Source organism: Sturnira hondurensis, unplaced genomic scaffold (assembly GCF_014824575.4).
Source record: "Sturnira hondurensis isolate 20B ecotype Veracruz unplaced genomic scaffold, ASM1482457v3 Scaffold0004474, whole genome shotgun sequence".
Taxonomy (NCBI): domain Eukaryota; kingdom Metazoa; phylum Chordata; class Mammalia; order Chiroptera; family Phyllostomidae; genus Sturnira; species Sturnira hondurensis.
Genome location: NW_028077105.1, coordinates 12,236,469 through 12,249,586, shown reverse-complemented (window position 1 = coordinate 12,249,586; position 13,118 = coordinate 12,236,469). Strand labels below are relative to the sequence as shown.

The following is a 13,118-nucleotide window of genomic DNA, read 5'->3' as shown; positions in this document are numbered from 1 at the left end:
GATAAATGAATTCAGCAAAGTAACAGGACACAAAATTAATATTCAGAAATCAGTTGCATTTTTATACGTCAGTAATGAAGTAACAGAAAGGGAAATTAAGAACACAATCCCATTCTCAAGTCCTTCAAATAGAATAAAATACGAAGGAATAAACCTAACCAAAGAAGTAAAAGACCTGAAGAAACTGAAGAAGATACAAATGAGTGGAAGCACATACCATGTTAATAGATAGGAAGAATTAGCATCATTAAAATGTCTATGCTACCCAAAGCAATTTATAGATTCAACTCAATTCTTATCAAGGTTCCAATGACATATTTCCTAGAACTAGAACAAATATTTCAGAAATTTATATGGAACCACAAAAGGCTCCACAAAGCAACAGCAATCCTGAGAAAGAAGGATCAAGTTGGAGGAATCATGCTGCCTAATATCAAACTATACTACAAGGCCACAGTAATCAAAACAGCCTGGTAGTGGCTTAAAAACAGACACATAGATCAATGGAACAGACTAGATAGCCCAGAAGTAAACACACAACTTTGTAGTCGATTAATATTCAAGAGAGGAAGCAAGCACATAAAATGAGCTAAGGATAATTTATTCAATAAATGGTGTTGAGAAAACTGAACATGCTGAAAAATGAAACTTGACTACCTTCTTATACCAAACACAAGAATAATTCAAAATGAATCAAAGACTTAAATGTCAGGCCGAGAACCATAAAAATCCTTGAAGAAAACATAGGCTGCAAAACCTTGGAGCAATGTTTTACACAACAATCAGAGGTAGCACCTGGTGTCCAGGCAAGATTTTTTCCCTCCAGAAATCCAGAGATGTGGGAGAGAGTAGTCACTCCAAACCTGGGATCAACCAGACAGAAGAACGTGGAGACCTTACTTTTTTCTCAGCTATAAGGAATTCTGTCTGTCTTGCGGCTTCTCTAAAAGATGAGTCATGAGTCTGGGCATCAGCTCCCCCTTAGTAGTCCCAACATTCTAGATCCGCTGTTTCGTAAGAAGCAACAATAAAGGAATATATGATGTTTTAAAATGATGACAGCCTGCTTGAGAAATGAGTCAGTGAGCCTTTCTTTCTACCCCAGAGTGGGCCTTCTGAACATGCTCCTTCAGTTTCCTTCCCACTGACACACAGATGAGCTCTGGGCTTGGCTACATCAGGAGAATTCCTACATGTTTACCAAGTATCTGTTAAGACCCACTTTGCATAATGAAGGGCAGCAAACGGATAGGAAAGGAAGCCATGGTCTTCAAGAAACTTTCAGCCTAAAAGGAACTTGGCATATTCTCTGCAACACAGCTCAGTATGCATTAGGCTTGTGGTGTATTCATTCACTCAGGAATTCTTGATTAAACACCTTCCGTGAGCTTTGACTAGTTCTCGGTCTTGGAATCACATAATGAGCGACGCACACTTGTGCGACCGTGGAACCTGGGAGTGAAGTGCAACCAGAGAAGAGAAAGTGAGCAAGATCTGGGATAACGTTCAGCATTATTGAGCCCTTTCCATATTTCAGTCTCTCTGCCAAGCACTTTGCTTTTCTTAAATCAATAATCGTCAACACACTTCTTCGAAATAAGAATTAACATCTCCATTTTAAAGTTGAGGCTGCTAAGGCTTATAGAGGTTAAGTAATCTACCCACATAATTATATAACTTTCAATAAAAATATTTCTTTCCAATAAATGAAATTCTTTTTTTGTTAAAAAAAATAGAAACAACATGACAGAAAAAAGGATGTACAGAAAAATGTCCCTATTGACCTACTGTAAATATGGTTCCCTCTGGGCAGTAAGACTGAAAGAGAAAAAGAAATGATAAATTTTTACTCTATGTTTGTTAGATGTGGCTTGTGGTTTGCATATTTTCATTACAATGGCCAGGCATTATTCTGCAGCAAAAATGTTTTGCTTTAAAAAAAAAGTTCTCTAAGGTCAGAAGAGTAGTGCAAACCTTCAGTTCTTACTACAAATATTATACCCTCGGGCATTGTATTATTGTGGATCCCAGCTTTAGTATAAAATATGTAGAAGTCTTTACCCCTAATCTCCTTTTGACTAATTCATCAGAAAAAGTCCTTGAGCCACTCTTGGACCATAATAAAACACTGTTTATTGAAAGAAAAGTACATTTCCTTGCTGCATTTAATCACGTCAAATGCTCCTACTGAGCCTTCCAAGAAGGGTGCCCTCACAGTCCCTGGAGCCCCGGGTAGCATGGGAAGATCTTGCCTCGAGGCCGACGTGGTGGGAAATTATGCTCTGAGAGTGCACGAGCAGAAGGCCAGCATCATCCTTTTGCTGTTTGTTTGGTTTGGTTTTATTTTCTTGACAATTGGAAGCAGTGTATCGCTACAGTTCTCTGGGAATTATTCATTACTACTCCAGTAATAAAAAAGACCTAGAAGTGTAAAAGCGAATATGGCAAGACTTTACATTTGTAAAATTATGTTTTCTGTACAAAATCAGAAGATTATTTCTATTGTCTCCTCCAGCTAAGCTAGGTAAGAATTATCTTCCCTCATAGATAGAAATATTAGGTGAAATAGAAAACAGTCGGCATGTAATTAAAGAGAAAAGGAAATGCGTGAATAGTAAATTTGGGAAGCCCATTCACTAATTTCAACCATAACATCATTCTCTTTCTATATTTAGTTGTCAGAAGTGGGATTTTTATTGGATACACCTAAAAAGAGGGCTTTTTAACAGAAAAAGCTAAACTAGAGGTTTCAAACAATTGGGAGGTGAGTCCAAAATAACAGAAACTGTAGTTCTTAAATGTTAAACGCTTCAGTGAGTCAGAATAGTGAGGTCAAGCCTCCCCAGAGCGTCTTTGCTCTGTTTCAGTGAAGGCCAGCATCCCGGGATCCATTTCCCCTTCCCTGGAGCTTACCTTCCCTAATTAAAGGAGATAGTAATGGCCCTTAGATTTCATCTAATCTGGCTTTAGGTAATTATGGCTCATCGTAGCAATTACAGGTTACATTTATAATGAACAATAAAGGGGAAAAGCTTTCAAATTCAGTTTATTAGGCTTTGAAAACCTGCTTCAGAATGGGCAGTCAAGTTATATTTACTGGGAAATCAAATATTTTAGTGAGAATGTCAAATTAAGTCTAAGAAATCCATACCAAAGACTCTCTTTAAACCATAACCCTAAACCCATTTCCTCCACAATTCTCTTCTAATTCACCCGAGACTAGCACTGCTATTCTAATGCTTTCTCAGCATTCTATGGACAGCCCGTTATACTAATCTGCATGATCCATAAAACATGGCTTTTAAAAATATTTCATGAGTCTTTCATTTATACATATTCATATATTCCGGGAGAGCAGAAAGCACCATCTCTGTGTCTTTTGTTTCTTTCTGCAGCTTCTATGCAAAGTCCTCTCTTGTCCGTGTTTTTCACTTAAATTCTTTCATGGTGAGGGCTCCTCAGCCTTCTCAAGACCCAACTGGAGCCACATTCCTTTTCAGAAGGTTTTTTTTTTGATCATCTGAAAACTAGGTCCCCCCTCTGCTGGTCCTCTGCAATATTTCTCACACCTGCCATTTACTTGACCCCTGTAGTATATATATGTATGTGTGTGTGTGTGTGTGTGTGTATATATATATATATATATATATATATATATATATTGCATATTATTAAGGATTGTTAGTTCCTTAAAAATAAAAAATTGAATTATTGCTCTTGCAGGTATTATCAAGCCTTGCCCATGCATTCAAACAGTAATTACTAATTTTCTTTTTTTTTTTTTAAATATGGAACGCTTCACGGATTTGCCTGTCATCCTTGCTCTGGGGCCGTGCTAATCTTCTCTGTATCGTTTCAACTTTAGTATATGTGCTGCCGAAGCGAGCACTAACTTTGATTTTTTAATTACCCTACAGAACGATAGCTGTCGTAAGTCTATTTGTCAAAATATTGCCATTTTTAAGACAACTTATGCACATCTTCAAATTTTCTCTCTGTAGATGGAAGATTGATTGTTATCTGAATAATTTTTACCAAGATGTCTGTAAGTCCTGATGTTTTAAATAAATGTTTGAGTTTTGATTGCAAACTCTAAATGAAGCGTTTGTTTCACTATTTTCTGGATGTCCCTTGTAATGTATGTGGTACTTTTAAATTTGTTCTACTAAGTCTATTCTTCAGTATATTTAAGTCATCGTCGTCCTATCATAAGAAAGCATAATTTAGTAAATACTGCCTCTGCTATGTGTTCTCATGCCAAGATAGTCTTTGTCTGTATTAGGTCCCCTCTGTTTGGAGAAAAAATAATCTGGCTAGCATCTTGGAATTTGAAAATAAGATAATTATTATCTTTTTCTGCCCTCACAAGCCAAAACATACCAAAAGCTTCTCTTGCTATAAAGGCTCTTACCTTCTCAAATATGTTAAATAAATTGTGTTATGGCAGCTGGTGATAGAGCTAAATTGTGCATTCTCAAATAATAAAATAAAACAATAGGCTCATAATTATGCTAAGTTTTCGATCCTTGTAATGTATCTCTGCCTTTTGGGAGAAATCACTTAATAAGCCAAATTAATCTTTTTGATACATCTACATAGTACTTTCTTGGATAAGGGCCAATATGGATCAGAGAAAAACCACAGTCTATTCTGTAGAAATAAATGTTATCACAAGGTCCTAACATTTCCTAGAAACACAGTGCTGAGTGCAGGACAGTCTCTCTATTGGCCATGCTCATGGCCTTGCTAAGGGAATCTGCCTGGCTGGCAGCCCCTGGTGTTCCTGGCCAACTCCTGGCCAGCCATGTGTTTGCCACTCAGCCACCCTCCACACACATATTCAATGTACTATGTCCACTCTCTCCTACATATATTCTTTTACATATTTAGGGTACTACAAACATAGTCCCAGAAACTTGACAAATGAAATGTACCTTTATAAATATTTGATGCCCAACTTATCTGAGCTCTAAAGCAAGTTAATAATGTGAAGAATTTGTGCACGGATCAGGGAGAACATTTTCCTTTTTAGTTCTACAGTCTCCCATTTCCTGTATGAGAGGAAAAATTTGTAGCAATAAACAATCTTCACTTGTTCTTTTTATTTAGGTCTTTTTTATTGCATGAAATCAGTGCCTTGGACATTAATAATTTAGGTTTGAAAATAATTTGATGATTCTGGATGAGGGTGGCAACAAAGGAAAATCCCCAATTCACCTCCTCCCATGGACACGGTGAATCTCCAGCTGTATACGGAACAATTTTCTCCTGGGGAAAAAAAATAGTCAGAGTCACCTCATTCCATTTGGTAAATGAGAGGGAAGCTACATTGGTGCATCTGCTGCCAAAGAACATGTTGGCACTGCCTAGCTCTGGTGGCCCACCAGAGCTCACATGCATGGGTCCTGAAGGACTACAACCAACCAACAGAGAAAGAATTCTTCAGCGGCTACCACCTCCTAGTCAACAGACTCTGGGTTTAATCTTTCTGTAAAAGAGGCCTCTTAGCTTATCATTAGAGAGGCAGCCCGAGGGACAGGCTTCTGAGGAAGCCCACCTCTAACAGTGAACCTCTGCCGGGACCTTGGAAGGTGGGGCCTGCCATGGAGCTCTTTTTCTGCTGCTCTCCAGAGCAGCATCATTTCTCAGACAGGGACTCTCACACGCGTCTGGTGCCCCAGTTCTTATGCATGGTGCCTGTTTATGGCATCTGCTTTCCAGGGAATACCCCTTGATCACCCAGCTCTGGTAACCCAGGGCTCTTGCCTTCCTAGGTCCCATGAGACTGTAAACAATCACAGAGATAGTTCTTGACCGACCACCATCCCCAGGGCACTGCGCAGGCAGCAGACTGAAACATGCTCCAGCTTGTCTGTGAAAGAGACCTACCTACTTGTCCCACAGCTTTGGCCTTTGGGGAAGGCTTGAGGTTTGGCCCACTTGTGCTTATAGAACTGGTCTCAGGGAACATGGACTGGGAGATGCTATATTTGTACTCTTTCTCTCCCTTACTACAGCTCACCAGAATCTCCCAGAAAGGAACTAATATCCTTGTCTGGAGCCCCAACTTTTGCAACTGCTACCCAGAAGACACCTCCAGACTGCATGGCTCTGGTGGCAAGTGAGCCTTAGGCTCATGCTCCCACAGGGCTATATATATATATATATGCAGATTTTACATTCTTTAAAAGCTGTTGCCTGAGGATCTAGCTTCCAATTAGTCTAAATCTTTGTTACACTGACTGGCCTTGGCACACCCTCAACTATTGGAAGCTACTAAAAATAAAATAAATTGTTTGGACAATCACAAAAGTTTGAGAGAAACCCAAGAGCTAGGCCAGGATTGAATGATAAGTTTCACCTCTTACACAAGGCCAACTCCTCAAGGCCAGAAAAGGTGACTGTTTCATTGCATACACAGAAACCAACACAGAGAGTCAAGCAATACGAAGAAACAAAGGAATGTGTTCCAAACAAAAGAACAAGATAAAACCTCGAGAAAAAAACCTTAGTGAAATAGAGGTATGTAATTTACCTGATAAGCAGTTTAAATTCATGGTCATAAAAGCATTCCCCAAACTCAGGAGAAGAACAAATAAACAAAGTAAGAACTTCGACAGAGAGAAAGAAAATATAAAAAAGTACCAAACAAAACTTACAGAGCTGAAGAATACAATAAGTGAACTGAAAATTACCTAGGTAAATTCCTTAACAAACTAGATGAAGAAGAGATGACCAGTAAATTCATGGATGGGGCACAAGAACTAATCCATATAAAACAACAAAGAGAAAAAAATGAAAACAAGTAAAAATAGCTTAAAGGACTTATAAGACAACAACAAGCAGATTAACATTAGCAATACAAGAGTTCTAGAAGGATAAGAAACAGGAGAAAGGAAAAAAATTTTATTTGAAAAAATAGGAACTGAAAACTGCCCTAACTTGGGGAGCAAATCAGACATATGGATCCTTGAAGCCCAGAGAATTCTGAATAAAATGAACTCAAAGAGACCCACACCAAAACACATTATAATTAAAATGTCAAAAGTTAAAGACAGGTTAAGAATTTCAAAAGCAGTAAGAGAAAAACAAGGTGTCATACAAGGGAACCTCCATAAGACTGTCAACAGATTTATCAGCAAAAACGTTGCAGGCCAGAGGGGTATATGCATTCAAAGTACTGAAAGAAAAAAAAATCCAACCAGGAATATTCAGCAGGGAAAAATTATTTCGAAATAGAGAGAGGAAACTTTTCCAGACAAGCAAAAATTAAAGGAGTTAATCAACACTAGACCAGAGTTACAAGAAGTATTAAAGGGATTTATTTAAACAGAAAAGAAAAGGTTCTAATTAGTAATAAGAAAACATATGAAGGTCTAAATCTCACTATTAAAAGTCAATGTAAAGAATAATCACTTACAAAGCTGGCAGAAAAGTTAAAAGACAAAAGCAGTAAAAACAACTGTAACTGTAATAATTAGCTAAAGGATACAGAAGAGAAAAGTTGTAAAATGTGGCATCAAAAACATAAAACATGGAGGGGAGAGTAAAAATGCAGAGCTTTAGAATGTGTTCAAATATAAGTTTTTACAACTTAAAAAACTGTTATAAATGTAAATTGTTATGTGTAATCACAAAGCAAAACCTATAGTATATACACAAAAGATAATGAGAAAGTTAGTCCAAGTATACCACTAAAGAAAATCATCAAACCACAAAAGGAAGAGGCAAGAGGAGAAGAAAGGAACAGAGGAAGTACAAAACAGCCAGAAAATGATTAACAAAATGACAATAAGTATATACCTATCAACAATTATGTCAAATGTAAATGGAGTCAATTCTCCCATCAAAAGACAGAGCTGCTGCATGTATGAAAAACACAAAACCCATCTATGTGCTGCCCACGAGAGACTCACCTCAGCTAGGACACACACAGCTGAAAGTGAGGGGATGGAAAAGGGTATTCCATGCAAGTGGAAACCAAAGATAAAAAAGTATGATTAGCTATATTCATATAAGAGAAGATAGACTGTAAAACAAAAGCTATAATAGGAGACAAGGAAGGACATTACATAATGATAAAGACATCAATCCAACAAGAAGATGTAACCCTTTTAAACATTTATACATCCAACATAGGACCATCTAAATCCAAGGTGGGGCAAAAGTAGGTTTATGGTTGTGAATACATGAAGCACAGAGCTTATCCTTGTATTATTATTTATTAATTATTATATTACTTCACATATGAACAACTGTAAAACTATTTGTCCCCCAATTTCTGTATAAAGCAAATATTAACAGACCAAGAGGGAGAAATACATAGCATTACAATGATAGTACGGGACTCTAACACCCACTTACATCAATGGCTAGATCACCCAGACAGAAAATCAATGAGGAAAGCTTGACCTTAAAGGACACATTAGACCAGATCGAAAGGAACTTGATTTTCTCGTATTAAAGGCATAGAAGCAAAATTAAGAGCTTCTAAAGAGTAACACAAACATGTCTTATCCCACTGATCTCCAATAATGCAGTTAATTATGGTAATTGTTTGGAACTGCAGTTGAGATATAACTCCAATAAGACCCACTTGATAAGCAAATTATATTAAAGGGCACAAATCAGTGACTTTAATAAATGGCACATCCTTTGCAGGGGTGTCCAAACTTTTGGTGTCTCTGGGCCACACTGGAAGAAGAAGAGTTGTCTTGGGCTACACATTAAATACACAAACACTAACGAAAAAAGGTTTTAGGTAAATACAATTTTGTGTTGGGCCACATTCATAGCTATGCTGGGCCACCTGCATCCCATGGGCCACGGGTTGGACACCTCTGAAAGCTTTTAATTGTTTGTAACGAAAACACATTGCAATTTTGAGAATTATAACCAAAACACATTTGGTAAAATTATAACCAAAACACATTGCAATTTTGCTCACCCTTCTGCTTTCAAAGAAATAAAACAGTTAAATCACACCTACTTCAAAAAGCAATGCTTTCTGTTTGTTCCTTTTCTACACAAAATTCCTCGGTTTTAGGGTTACAAGCAATTATTCCAAGGGACCTAAACATATTTCCCCAATAACTATCATTTCATTTTGCAACAGTGTTAATAGTGTTGAGAATCATTCCTTACAGGCCTCGTTCTGGTCCTACATGAAGGGTCACTAAATCAGAGGGCATGGCTCAATCTTGGCGATCCCATCCCTTTCTGTATCCCCGGGAATAGGCGTCAGTCATGTTACACTCTCACACTAGCGCACCTTGCTAGATGTGGTCACACACTCCACTCCAGAAGACACTCCCGGTTCCATAAGACTCCATCTTATCTAACTTGGGACACACTGTATGGTATACCTCAATATGCATTTAAATCCACTAGTTTATCATTTCACTTAAAAGCAATTGATCTGAGACCTTTAAAACAAAGTGTGCCCATAGTAAATGCTGTAGAAATAAAAGAAATGAGTGACACACTTAACTGACTGCATGCTACAAAGTGGAACAATGAAGGAGAGCATTTCTGGCAATGCTGAGGTCCAGTGAAGCTCACAATAGGGTTCCTCTTAAAAACGTGTGGGCTGCTTGGAGCTCTGCTATCTAAAATCCCTGCAGAAGGTCAGGACTGAATTTGCCAGCCTTCCATTTCAGGGTAATTTGAAGTATGCTTCTTACAGCCCTCCCCACCCTGATGGACAAAACGTAGCCCATGAAGCATAGCCCATGAACCATGAGAAAGAGACATCTGTAGCTCTACCATTTCACAGGCGTCACCTCAGCATTCCTTTCCACCAACCAAAAACTTTTTGAAAAAGGGGTTCATTTAATCTCCCTTTTGGTGTGACCTCGTATGTGTTCACAAACGGGAGATTTTCTCAAATGCGGCATTCATAACAGTCTGCGTGGGTTTGTGTGGCATGAGTAAATCAAACAAGGAACCTCGCCCCTTTGAGGTTCCGACTCCACTGGGCCGTTTCAGATCGCCGTGGACAGCGAGGGCAAACACAGACAAGCCACCCAGGGAATCTGTAAGCTGGTCCAATTGACCGCATGTTTATACACACAGACAGCCTCAATCACCTGAAAACCTCCGAATTTAATTACACTCCATGCTTTTAGGGATTTCATTAGAGATCTGTAAAGACAAGAATTACTCTATGCCTTACAAAAAGAAGTATCTGTGGTTAGCAGAAGTACGCCTGAACGAACTGGCTCCGCGTTCCCACTCTTAATCACGACGTCATCTATCCCAAAACCCCTGCAAGCGAGTATGGGCCAGTTCGAGATAGAATTGTTTGATTAATTCCATAGGAAGCCTAATTCACCGAACTTCATTTGAGCCGATCTACACTTGGTTTTCTATTTAAGTACCAAAAGGCAAGTAAACCAGTTGTGCTTCATGTAGAAAAATTAACTTGTAATCTGTGCATTTAAACAGAAGTCTTAAATCGGCTTTGCCCAGACTTATTTAAGCAAAATGGATTCAACTTCTATCCCAGTTCTGTAATTTGGTGACTTCGGTACTTGGTATGGCAGTCTTTGTATTTCCAGGACTTAGTCTTCTGCAGGTGAACATGTGAGGTGGACACGTGAGAGTCTCAAAGGGGTAGCCAAGACAACACGCTAGCTCCGGAAAAGAGGAATTTCCCAGCGGCTTCGGAGAGAAGAGAAATTCTTTAACACCTTCAGCCAGCTAAAAAGCTTCATGGTTCACGTGAAGGGAGGAACGGATTACTGACCAAGTGGAGGGTCTCTTTACTTGCAGCAGAACAGGGTAGGTGCTATACTGGGTAGAAGGACATCTATAACCAAGATGAGTTGTGAGAAGAAACAGATCTGCTGTTTTCTCAACTCCACAAAAACACTCACCAAAGAAAGAAACTTTATTCAGAAAAATGAAACACAGGTTAAAAGGGGAAATCATCTGTTTTATGAAAAGGAGGAAAAGAAAAATCTACCCCAGGAATATCTGATATATCAAGAGAGTCCCCATCTGATATTTCAGATATTAGACTCAGTGAAACAGAAAGCCAGGGCATGAGGTCTTAAAACACTGTCCACTTCTAACAATCCATAATTCTATATTCAAACAGGATGCTATAATCCACTTGGAAGTAGCATGAACTTTCTTTTGCATTACGTAAGCAAATATTTCTGAGAGCTTACTAAATCTTCGGTTCTTCTCATCTTAGTCAACATAATACATTTTTAGTGGCCTGTGTAAAAATTCTCCTTATGATTTTATTGTCTGAGAGTCACTATACCTACATTCACCTTTTGTGATATCAATTTGCATGTGAGTGACTATGTCACCTACCTTCCTTGAACCCTGTTTCTCCTAATGTTTTTATCTCAGGGTTTAAAGCCGAAAAGATCTAAATTTGAACCCTGTTTCAAATATTTACTATCTATGTGACTTAAGGCAAAATTTTAACTTCCCTCCCTATAAATGATGATAATAATAATATTTTTGTAATAAGGTTATTATGAAAAGAAAATGAGAAAATGAATGTAAAACCCTTACAGTGCAGGGATTGAAGTAAATGCAAAAGAAATCTTACTATTCTTATATAAGCAAAAGTGTATATGTTGATAGTAAAGTATAAGTTTCTGCCCTTATGGAGGTTATAGTCTCAAGGGAAAGACAGGTAATAGATAACTGAATTTCAGGTAGTGATAAGTGCTAGGTAGTAAAATAAAACAGGATAAAGACGTCAGAGTGACAGAGTTATGTAAGAAGGATGTTCTCAATACAGAATTTGGCTTAGCACGGGCAACATCTGTGGAGAGATCAGACAGGCGTGCAGGCACCGGTCACACTGATATGTGGGGCCAACTCGCAAAAGGCCACAGGAAGAGAAGCACATAGGTCCCGGGGAGGAAATGGCTTCGGGTGAAAGAGCCAAGGTGTCCACAGCAGGGTAGGAGGAGAGAAAAGTCACCTCAGAGGAAACAGACTGACCGGACAGGCCCCGATAAGGATGTTTTGTTTTACTTGGCTTCATAAGCCAATGACCAATTTTGAGCGCAAGCAAGATTTGATCTAATTTGTTTTTTAAAAATCACTCCAGTGGCTTCCTTGAACTACTCTGTCACCGAAAATAACTGTGTGTGTTTTTGTTTTCTTTCTTTCTAACTTCCTTTATGCCCCTTTTCCTAAGCACCCACTTTCTTCCCAGAAAGATACCTGTTTCTATCTTAGAACACTCAACAGAATTTAAATCCATGTTTCTGAGGAGAAAATAGTCTGAGCTTTATCTGGGGGTGAAATGGCAGGTTGCAATTGAATATACAACATTAACATTTTAAAATAAAAGTGATTATTTTAGTTATGCCAATAAAGTTTTCATGTGTTTTCTTCATATTATTATCAAATTGTACAAGTTTGCTCAAATTGTCATATGAACATATTGATTAGAATGTTATTGGGAACTAATTACTATAATCATACAGGTAAACTATGTTCTCTAATAAAAATACTGCAAACTTATTACTACTTATTAATGTTATTGGTTAAAGAACTTGTTTTTAATCTATAAATATTTTATTATCTGGTTTACTTAGTATGAGATCAGGAGTCAGGGAGCCATTTCCATAATGTCAGCTATGTGATGGCAAGTAAACCTCTGACCAATTTCATTTAAATTCTCAACAGACAAGTACACCTTAAACAATCTCTGGGAAATGATATAATGGCATTATACCAGCATTAAAAAAACAATTTTTCCTAAACTTAAAAATGTATTTGTATGCTGTATTATATACCCTAACCAAGTGTTCTTCATTTCAAATTGCAAAAGGACTTGAATTTTAAACAGTTAAACCTTATTTTATATACTTGTATTATAAGCACATACTAAACATCTAAATAACATGTCTTGAAGTCTTTCGCCTGGAAAATTCTAATTGATGATTTTTTTTTTCTCCTGGAAATCTGGCCTCGATTTGCACTGAATTTCAATGACTTCCTTAAGCAAACACCTGGAGGTCCTCCAGCCTAATGGAAATGTGGGTCCACAGACACAATTCTGTTACAACAGTGAGCTCTTCGGCAGTTCTCGAAAGGTTGAAGATTGGCCACTGTCCAGACCTCAAGCTGTTCACTCTGTG

The 13,118-nt window shown here is 38.0% G+C and overlaps 1 non-coding gene across 1 annotated transcript; it reads right to left on the bottom strand.

Annotated features, from left to right (window-relative positions):
• Positions 1–3,782: 3,782 nt before the first annotated feature.
• Positions 3,783–3,889, bottom strand: LOC118986823 (U6 spliceosomal RNA). Its single transcript, XR_005066454.1, has one exon. It is a non-coding gene; the product is annotated as a U6 spliceosomal RNA (small nuclear RNA).
• Between the last annotated feature and the right edge of the window lie 9,229 nt (positions 3,890–13,118).